The sequence below is a fragment of the Silene latifolia genome, chromosome Y (genome assembly GCF_048544455.1).
Source record: "Silene latifolia isolate original U9 population chromosome Y, ASM4854445v1, whole genome shotgun sequence".
NCBI lineage: Eukaryota > Viridiplantae > Streptophyta > Magnoliopsida > Caryophyllales > Caryophyllaceae > Silene > Silene latifolia.
The window spans coordinates 109114370-109123975 of NC_133538.1; the positions used below are offsets into that span (position 1 = coordinate 109114370).

General features: G+C 38.1%; 2 non-coding genes across 2 annotated transcripts; one reads left to right on the plus strand and one right to left on the minus strand.

Annotated features, from left to right (window-relative positions):
- The first annotated feature begins 1274 nt into the window (after positions 1-1274).
- On the plus strand, positions 1275-1381 carry LOC141634630 (small nucleolar RNA R71). Its single transcript, XR_012539356.1, has one exon. It is a non-coding gene; the product is annotated as a small nucleolar RNA R71 (small nucleolar RNA).
- Positions 1382-7579: 6198 nt separating this feature from the next.
- Positions 7580-7686, minus strand: LOC141634823 (small nucleolar RNA R71). Its single transcript, XR_012539543.1, has one exon. It is a non-coding gene; the product is annotated as a small nucleolar RNA R71 (small nucleolar RNA).
- Positions 7687-9606: the final 1920 nt, after the last annotated feature.

Consider the following 9606-nt stretch of genomic DNA (forward strand, 5'->3'; position numbering starts at 1 on the left):
TTTCGGAGGTGAACTCCCTTGAAGGATTTCACTACTCACCTTAGTGAAGGCGATAGTCTTAAGCTTCCGGATCGACTTCTTTTTCGTAAGGATGTATTTCATATACTTTACATAGGCCGGCACGTGATTGATTAATTCCGTGAAAGGAATTGAGACTTCCATATTCTTCACAATTTCCATCAATTTTCCAAGTTGGTCATCAAATTTGGGCTTGGCTTGACGACTTGGAAAAGGACGTCTAATCACAATGGGTTCCTTCTCCTTGGCCTTGTCTTCACTTTTCTTTGTAACTTCTTATTTTGATGGTTCTCCATCCTTGGAGTTTTGCACAACTTTTTCTTTGTCACTAGCTTCCACAACTTTATCCTCAACTTGCTTCTTCGGTGCTTCATACCTCGTACCACTCCTCAAGTGAATGGCACTAACCGTTTCATGTCTCGGGGGATTACTTTGAGGGTAATTGCCCCTTTTGTCTTTGTGAGCTTGAAGATGCTAGTTGAGTCAATTGGGTTTCCAACATTTTGGTGTGGGCTAGGATGTTGTTGATGGTGATTTCTTTTGCTTGACTATCCTTTTGCATTTGAGTGAAAAACTCTTGTTGATTCTTTTGCATTTGGAGGACCGCTTTTTGAACATCAAAACCTTGGTCATTTTGTTGATTGTATGGAGTTTTGTTTTGGTAACCTTGGTTTTGGTTGTAAAAGGGTCTTTGATTTTGGTTTCTCATGGGAGGTGGGGTGTATGTTGGTTGAGGGTTTTGAACATTTTGGCTTTTGTATGAGAGATTTGGGTGGAATTTGATGTTTTCATTGTAATAATTTGAATAAGGGGTACCACTCTTATATGCTTGAAAAGCATTCACTTGTTCATTTGATCCCCTACATTCACTTTGGTCATGTCCCAAAGTTCCACAATTCTCACATATCCCACTTGGGATTGATGAAGATGCCGTCATGGCATTAACATGTTGCTTTGGTGATTTTGAGGTTTCTTCAAGTCTAACCATAGCTTTTTCGAACTTCAAATTGATGGTATCAATATGAGCACTAAGTTGAGCACCTAATTGAGTAATGGAGTCCACTTCATGCTTTCCTCCTCTGGTAGCCTTGCGAGGTCTACTATATTGTGAATTATGGACCGCCATTTCCTCAATCTTGTTCCAAGTTTGATTATCGTCAAGTTCGGTGAACATACCCTTTGATCCCATGTTGAGAATGTTTCTTGAGTCTTCATAAAGACCATTTCAAAATTGTTGTACCAAGAACAACTCGCTAAGTCCATGATGAGGACATGAGCGACAAATTCCCTTGAATCGATCCCAAGCTTCATACAAAGATTCTTCATCTCTTTGCTTAAAGCCCGTAATTTGAGCTCTTAGCATGTTAGTCTTTTTCAGTGGGTAGAACGTTTTGTAGAAAGCTAGAGCCAATTTCTTCCAAGAGTCAATTCCGAGAGTAGCCTTATCAAGGCCTTTCAACCATTGTTTTGCGGTGCCAATTAGAGAAAAAGGAAATAAGACCCATCGAATTTGGTCTTGAGTTACACCGGTTTGAGAAATCACATCACAATAGTCACAAAAAGTCTCCATGTGAGAGTGAGGGTCTTCACTAGGCATCCCCCCAAATTGGCTTCTTTCGACTAATTGGATAAATGCGGATTTGGCAATGAAATTTCCAGTTAAGTGTTGTGGTATGGGAGTACCATTGGGTAGGTTCTCCTCGGTTGGTACGGAATGTGATGAAAATTTTGGCATTGTGGGTTGATTTTGTGTTGGATTTTGTGTTGGGTTTTCCTCACCTTCTCTTGCAAAAGGGTTGACGAACTCAATAGTGTTTGGTTGAATATCTACAACCTCACCAATACCTCTCAAATTTCTTCTAGCAAGTCTTCTATTGTTTGTCAAAGTCCTTTCAATTTCGTGATCAAAGGGTAACAAGTTAACTTGTGATCTTCTAGACATGTAAAATATCAAACAACTCGAAAATAATTAGAACAAACCTTGAGGAGTTTTACTTCCCCAAGGCAAAGAAAGACACAACTAATAACAATCTAAGAAAATCTAAATCAAGTTAACACCGTCCCCGGCAGCGGCGCCATTTTCGGTCGAGCCCTCTTGAGAGGTTTAGTTTTCGGTACTTGTCGTTAGAAGCACCTAGACCAAAACAATATTTATAACTCCACAAATAACTCTACTATTAGTAAAGAGGCAAGTAAAGGTCGGATCCCAAGGGACGGGTATTGAAGTGAGATTTTCAATTGCAAGTAGCGGTGTCTAGGGGTGTCACAATTTGGGGTTTGAATAGAAGATCACTAAACTAAATAGCAATGAAAGTAAGCAAGAAAGATGCATAAAAAATGGATGTAAACAATTGATAAAAGGCACTATGGTGTCATGGGGTCATAAGGGATTCATGGGAATTGATCATACAAACATATTCTCAAATTATAAGCAAGCAATTATTGTTGTGATGGATCGAGTTGATTTATATCTTACAATCCTTGGAAAGTTTGGGTCCCGGAACCGAATCGATTAGATTGTACAACACCTACAAGTCGTCTTAATCTTCCCTACTCAACTATATGCATGGTCTAATGAGACTCGAGTTGGTTTATGTCTTACAAGTCTCATTGAAAATATAGGTGATGGGTAAAAAAGGCAAGGATTCATAGGCTCGCATTTCATCAAACATAACATGTGCATGAATTGAGATCATAACAAGCAAGCAAATAAACTATGAACACATATTAATTTAAGCATGAATCATCCCCCATGTTGGTTTCCCCTAATTACCCATTACCCTAGCAAAGGAAACTACTCACTCATTATCATGTTGAACATGCTAGCAAGGTTGTCAATCATACCAACAAAGTAAAACATGATGAATAAATGAAGATAATTAATAATAATTAAAAAGGGATTAAGAGAATTATACCTACGAATGATTCCAATATTAAAGCAAAGAATAATAGAAGTATTTGATGATTGATTGGAAGGTTGTCAATCTCCCAATAATAACCCAAATAATCTTCAACTACCCAAAATAAAAGTTGAACAAAAGAGAGATTAAGGAAATGAGATTTGTATTAAGACTTGATTAAAAGTTGATTACAAGATTAAAGAGAGATTAGAATGATATAAACTACACTAGAGATTGCTAAGAAGAACATGATTATCTAATTAGACTAATGGGGTATTTATAGTGGGGATTAGGTACACAAATTAGGGTTTACTAAGGGCTTAAATGACGATTAAGTCCTTGAGGAATCGTTCCTCTCAGAAAAATATGCGAGTCTCATTTTTGCTAGTCTTTCTCGAGGTATGCGCATCCTTCATAAAGCAAGTAGAAAGCGGAATAGCTGTCACACAATCCGAGCGTCCAGGGCACGGGACGAGCGGATTGTGGTGGTTTTGGACGAGCGGATTTGTGGGGTGGACGGGCGGATTGTGGTGGTTTTGGATGAGCGTCCTTCTGATTAAGACGCTCGGATTCCTTGTCTTCGACGGGCGTCCAGTAGGCAATCTGCTCGGATTCTTGATCAGCTTCTTCCCTTCTTCTTTTCTTCCTTCTTCTTCGTACAATCCTTGGGGATTTCACTGGAGATGGAAGGATCTTTTCTCATCATTGCCCAACTACTACAATATGTACAAAGGCCTTCTAGTCTTGTCTTCTCTTTGATGCTTGGTCATTCAATTCAATCAATGTAGCTTCATTTTGCCATGAAAATGCAAGGTTTCCACTCCTTTCCTACCAAGGGATCAAAACCTCAAAGAACATGCAAAAAAAATGACTAAAGACAATAAATGACCCAAATATGCACTAAAAAGCATGGGAACAAGGCTAATTCGGAGACTAAATATGCTCAAATAATGGTCACATCAACGTCCCGAGGCTCAACACACGAGTTTTAATGGGCCTCACATTTGAGTCTAAACTGCAGCCGTCTTCTTAACAAGTGTATGTTGGAGTATGTGCCCTCAACAATAGTACGATCACATATTAATTCTCATAACAAGAATACAAAAGGGATGATTCAATTATATAGTCAACTAATCAACATTAATCGCTAACGATTGGCTCACTAGAGCTTGACGTTACTGTCGTTTGACAGTGGATATCAGTTGATCCCTTGAGATCACACCTAAAGGATGGAACCCAAATATTTCTGATCAAATGTATTTGATACAGGTTGATTAGTACCTGATATTTATGTATGTATGTATATATATATATATATATATATATATATATATATATATATATATATATATATATATATATATATATTTAGTTGTGTGAGTTTCGTTGAGGTCGAGTTTAGAACCCGAGTCAACGCAAGTTTATTATTTAATTATGCGATGATTGACTAATAAAATTTCATATCTTATTGTTATGTGATTAAATAAGATTTAATTTAATAATTAAGTTTTAATTTATTAAATTAGTCGAGGTATTGTATTTTTCCGAGGTAGAGGTAATTGGTTATTCTATTTACAAAGAAATTGTAAATTAATTTAATTGTACATTGTAGAACCCATTATATGTTGATATAATGGTAAAATATCACTTAATAAATAATTGTACATTGCTTATTAATTTGTATCATATAATTGTTGTATGATCATATTAATACTTAATTATGCAAGATAATTAAGCATACGATTTAAAGGCATTTGCGGGACAAATACAAAAAAATTGAAACGGACCTATTTTGCATGCAGTAGCCGGTTTTATATGGACTAGAGACAATGATGATTGTTCTTCTCTATATACACACTCTACTATGTGACAATGACATGTCCTACAATCTTTAATCATATTGCTTTCCACTGCACACTACCTAATATATATAAGATTAAAATAAAAAGCAAAAGATACCCATTGTGAGTGGGTGGAGCCGGTTTTGGCACTACAAAATAAGACATTAGTTGTATTATTTTGTGACTTGCTTTTGCTTATTATTTTTCCTCTATCTTCTCTCTAAAACTCACATGCAAACTAATATTTACCATATATTACTAGAGTAGTAATATTACTAATATTAGTAAGGTTAAGATCTCTTCTTGTTCTCTAGTTAATAATAAGTTGGGTATTAGGGTGAAGTCTTGGGTGCAACTGATGTGACCATAATTAGCGCATATTTAGCCCCCGAATTAGCCTTGTTCCCATGCTTTTTAGTGCATATTTGGGTCATTTATTGTCTTTAGTTCTTTGTTTTGCATATTCTTTGAGATTTTGATCCCTTGGTAGGAAAGGAGTGCAAATCTTGCATTTTCATGGCAAAACGAGACTAAATTGATTGAATTCAATGACCAAGCATCAAGGAGAGACAAGATTAGAAGGCCTTTGTACATATGATAGTAGATGAGCAATGTTGAGAAAGGATCCTTGCATCCCCAAGGAAATCCCCAAGGATTTTATGAAGAAAAGAAGAAGAAATAGTGCTGAGCTACAATCCGAGCGGATTGTCCACAATCCGAGCGGATTGTCCACAATCCGTCCGTCTTCCTCAAGCACAATCCGTGCGTCTTCTTCCTAAGACGCCCGGACAGCAGCCCCAGAATCCACCCGGATTCTCCTGAAGACGCCCGTCTTCCCCCGCCTGAATCCGCCCGTCCCGACTCCAATACGCACGGATTCCAGTGCAGCCAAACTTCGTCTTCTCCAAGCTACAAAGAAAGAAGCCCTTCCTTCGAAAAATACCGGCTCCTCCCTGCTCAATCTAAAAAGTGTAATTACTAGTTTAGCCTTTAGTTAACCCTAATGCATCCACCTAATTTCCACTATAAATACCCCATTAGTCTAATTAGAAGAGCATGTTCTTCTTATCAAGAATTAGAGTAGTTAATATCAATCAAATCTCTCTTTAGTATTGTAATCAACAATTAATCAAGTTCTAATACAAGTTTTATTTACTTAATCTCTCTTTTGTTCATCCTTTATTTTGGGTAATTGAAGATTATTTGGGTTATTATTGGGAGTTTGACAACCTCTCAATCAAGCATCAAGTACTTCTTTTATTCTTTGCTTTATTATTGGAATCATTAGTAGGTATAATTCTCTTAATCCCTCTTTAATTATTGTTAATTACTTTCATTTATTCATCATGTTTCCTTTTGTTGGTATGATTGACAACCTTGCTAGCATGATCAATATGATAATGAGTGAGTAGTGACCTAGCTAGGGTTAATGGGTAATTAGGGGAAACCAACATGGGGAATGATTCATGCTTAAATTAATATGCTTTCATGATTTATTTGCTTGCTTTTTTTGATCTCACCTCATGCACATGTTATGTTTGATGAAATGTGAGCCTATGAATCCTTGCATTTTTTACCCATCACCTATCTTTTCAATGAGACTTGTAAGACATAAACCAACTCGAGTCTCATTAGACCATGCACGTTGTTGAGTAGGGAAGACTAAGTCGAATTGTAGGTGTTGTACAATCTAATCGATTCGGCTCCGGGACCCAAACTTTCCTAGGATTGTAAGATATAACCCAACTCAATCCATCACAACAATAATTGCTTGCTTATAATTTGAGAACATGTTTGTATGATCAATTCCCATGATTCCCCTATGACCCCATGACACCCTAGTGCTTTTTATCAATTGTTTACAACCCTTTTAATTCATCCTGCTTAATTACTTTCATTGTTATTTAGTTAGTGACCTTCTACATCAACCCAATTTGTGCCACCCCTAAGACACCACTAGTTTCAATAGAAATCTCATCTAAATTCCCGTCCCTTGGGATCCGACCTTTACTTGCCTCTTTACTAATTGTAGAGTTGTTTGTGAAGCTATAAATTGTGTTTTGATTCGGACGTGACCCAATGACAACATCTATTAAATTGTGAACACAAAACGGACCGATCAAAAATGGCGCCGTTGCCGGGGACGGTGTTAACTTGATTTAGATTTTATTATGTTGTTATTATTTGTGTTTTTCTTTGCCTTGGGGAAGTAAAACTCCTCAAGGTTTGTTCTAATTGTTTTCGAGTTGTTTGATATTTTGCATGTCTAGAAGGTCACAAGGTGATTTGTTACCTTTTGACCGTGAAATTGAAAGGACCTTGACAAACAATAGGAGATTTGCTAGGAGGAATTTGAGAGGTATTAGCGAGGTTGTTGAGTTCATCAACCCTTTTGCAAAAGAAGGTGAGGAGAACCTAACACTAAATACCCCACAAAATCAACCTACAATGCCTAAATTTTCATCACATTCCGTACCCACCGAGGAAAACCTACCTAATGGTACTCCCACACCACAACATTTGACCGGAAATTTTATTGCCAAATCCGCCTTTATCCAATTAGTCGAAAGGAGCCAATTTGGGGGGATGCCTAGTGAAGACCCTCATTCTCATATGGCAACCTTTTGTGACTATTGTGATGCGATTTCTCAAACCGGTGTGACTCAAGACCAAATTCGATGGGTCTTATTTCCTTTTTCTCAAATCGGCACCGCGAAACAATGGTTGAAGGGCCTTGATAAGGCCACTCTCGGAATAGATTCTTGGAAGAAGTTGGCTCTAGCTTTCTACAAAAAGTTCTACCCACCGGAAAAGACTAACATGCTAAGAGCTCAAATTAAGGGTTTTAAGCAAAGGGATGAAGAATCTTTGTATGAAGCTTGGGAGCGGTTCAAGGGAATTTGTCGCTCATGTCCTCACCATGGACTTAGCGAGTGGTTCTTGGTACAACAATTTTGGAACGGTTTATATGAAGATTCAAGGAACATTCTCAACATGGGATCAAATGGAATGTTCACCGAAGTTGATGACAATCAAACATGGAACAAGATTGAGGAAATGGCGGCCCATAACTCACAATATAGTAGACCCCGCAAGGCTACTAGAGGAGGAAGGCATGAAGTGGACTCCGTTACTCAATTGGGTGCTCAACTTAGTGCTCACATTGACACAATCAATTTGAAGTTTGAACAAGCTATAGCTAGACTTGAATAAGCCTCAAAATCACCAAAGCATCATGTTAATGCCATGACGGCATCCTCATCAATCCCAAGTGGGATATGTGAGAATTGTGGAACTTTGGGACATGACCAAGGTGAATGTAGGGGAACAAATGAACAAGTGAATGCTTTCCAAGCATACAAGAGTGGTACCCCTTATTCCAACTATTACAATTAAAACACCAAGTTTCATCCAAATCTCTCATACAAAAGCCAAAATGTTCAAAACCCTCAAACAACATACACCCCACCTCCCATGAGAAACCAAAATCAAAGACCCTTTTACAACCAAAACCAAGGTTACCAAAATCAAAATCCATACAATCACCAAAATGACCAAGGTTTCGATGTTCAAAAAGGGGTTCTCCAAATGCAAAAGAATCAACAAGAGTTTTTCACTCAAATGCAAAAAGATAGCCAAGCAAAAGAAACCACCATCAACAACATTCTAGCTCACACCAAGATGTTGGAAACACAATTAACTCAACTAGCATCTTCAAGCTCACAAAGACAAAAGGGGCAATTACCACCTAAAAGTAATCCCCCAAGACATGAAACGGTTAGTGCCATTCACTTGAGAAGTGGTACAAGGTATGAAGCACCGAAGAAGCAAGTTGAGGATGAAGTTGTGGAAGCTAGTGATAAGGAAGAAATTGTGCAAAACTCCAAAGATGGAGAATCATCAAAAGAAGAGATTTCAAAGAAAAGTGAAGACAAGGCCAAGGAGAAGGAGCCCATTGTGATTAGACTTCCTTTTCCAATTCGTCAAGCCAAGCCCAAATTTGTTGACCAACTTGGAAAGTTTATGGAAATTGTGAAGAATTTGGAAGTCTCATTTCCTTTCACGGAATTAATCAATCACATGCCGGCCTATGCGAAATACATGAAAGACATCCTTACAAAGAAGAAGTCGATCCGAAAACTTGAGACTATCGCCTTCACTAAGGTGAGTAGTGCAATACTTCAAGGGAGTTCACCTCCAAAACTAAAGGATCCGGGAAGCTTCTTAATACCGTGTACCATTGGCGACACCACGATCAACAAAGCCTTATGTGATCTAGGGGCTAGTGTGAGTGTTATGCCGTACTCGGTGAGTAAAAGGTTGGGGATGGGAGAGCTTAAATGCACCAATATTACACTCCAGATGGCCGATAGATCGACGAAGACACCATTAGGGATATGGGAAGATGTCGCCGTGCGAATTGGGAAGTTTCTCATCCCGGTGGACTTTGTCATTGTTGATATGGAGGAAGATTCCAACATTCCAATCATTCTAGGAAGACCCTTCTTATACACCGCGGGTGCGGTGATTGATGTAAAACATGGTGAGCTCACTCTAGAAGTGGGAGATGAGAGTATAACTTTTAATCTTGACAAGACTATGAGAGCTCCCCGTTTACATGAACCGTGTTTTATGATCGATCATTATAGTCGGAAGGATAAAAGGAAGAAGTCGGAACTCCAATGGAAGAAGAAAATTGAAGATGCTCCATTCAAAGAGCAAGTGAATTGTGACAAAGAGAGCTTGCAAAGCTCATCAAAGACAAGCAATGAAGAAGATGGCCTCATTGGCCAAGAAAAGGAAATGGGAAAGTTGTCTCCATCAAATCAAGAGATTTTCAATGATCA